At 41.9% G+C, this 1,444-nt stretch overlaps 1 pseudogene; it reads left to right on the forward strand.

The window, feature by feature from the left end:
* The first annotated feature begins 45 nt into the window (after window positions 1–45).
* Window positions 46–1,438, forward strand: LOC140966391 (wall-associated receptor kinase-like 1; annotated as a pseudogene).
* The last annotated feature ends 6 nt before the right edge of the window (window positions 1,439–1,444 follow it).

Raw genomic sequence — 1,444 nt, forward strand, 5'->3', positions numbered from 1 at the left:
TAATACATAAATATATAAAGGTAAGATTGAAGATAAGCGACCACCTCAATTGACCGACTTTTGCACATTTTCCTTGTTCTCTTCATAATTTTGACGTTGTCATTTGATGTTTCAGGTTTCAGTATTGGACTACTGTCCATTTTTATTGGTATTACATGGCTATATTACGTAATGAAGAAAAGAAACCTTATTAAAATGAGAGAAAAATTCTTCCGTCAAAATGGCGGGCTCCTTTTGAAGCATCGGATTTCATCTATTGAGTCTGGAGCCGAGCCGTGTAAGATCTTCCATGCCAAAGAGCTAGAAATGGCAACAAACAACTACTCTGAAGACCGGATCCTTGGCATGGGCGGTTATGGCACGGTATACAAAGGAATCCTACGTGACCAACGAGTTGTGGCTATCAAAAAATCGAGAATAATGGACCAGAACCAAATCAGCAATATATAAACGAACTGTCCATTTTGACCCAAGTAAATCATCGAAATATCGTTAAGCTTTTGGGATGTTGCTTAGAGAGTGAAGTTCCTTTATTAGTTTACGAGTATATATCAAATGGTACACTCGATCATCACATACATCACAATGGCGAAGCGCCTTGGTTTTCTTGGAGCGACCGTTTAAGAATTGCTGCTGAATGTGCTGGTGCATTGTCCTATCTTCATTCTCAAGCACCAACGCCGATCATCCACAGAGACATCAAGTCACAAAACATAATCATGGATGAAAAATACAACGCAAAAATTTCGGATTTTGGGGTTTCAAAATTAGTCCCCACTGATCAAACACATGTAATCACTCGAGTCCAAGGGACCTTTGGATATTTAGACCCCGAGTACATGCAAACAAGCCGGTTAACCGAGAAAAGCGACGTCTACAGCTTTGGAGTTATTCTTGCAGAGCTAATGACAGGGAGAAAGCCAATCTCCAGCACGGAAACAGGTGATGAGAAGAGCCTGTCCATATTTTTCTTGATGTCATTAGAATCCAACCGCTTGTCCCAAATCTTGGATCCCCGAGTACGTAGAGAGGGGACTCTAGAGCAACTCCAGGCCGTTGCAGAGCTCATAAAGAGTTGCCTTAAGCTACAAGGTGATGAGAGGCCAACGATGAGAGAAGTGGCGATGGAACTCGAAGTACTACGAAAAGCAAGAGACTTGAACACAATGCAGCAACGGGGAGTATCCCTTTGATCCACGCAATAAACGACCCGCTTATAAGTATTCACCAAAGATGTTACTTCGATTACTCTCCAACGGCCAGCCTTCCAAATGTTCCAAGAGTACAAAGTCAGTTTTCTTGAACAAATCAGCAATCTAAGTGAGGAAGAGGAGATAGTTTTTACACCAGAGAGCTTTCATTTGTCACAGGGGAAATGGGTCTTTAATAACGTCAGTCGGCCGCTGTACAAAGAGGAGGAATGTGCTTACTTAACTTCACAGGT

Source organism: Primulina huaijiensis, unplaced genomic scaffold (genome assembly GCF_012295235.1).
Source record: "Primulina huaijiensis isolate GDHJ02 unplaced genomic scaffold, ASM1229523v2 scaffold205904, whole genome shotgun sequence".
Classification (NCBI taxonomy): Eukaryota; Viridiplantae; Streptophyta; class Magnoliopsida; order Lamiales; family Gesneriaceae; genus Primulina; species Primulina huaijiensis.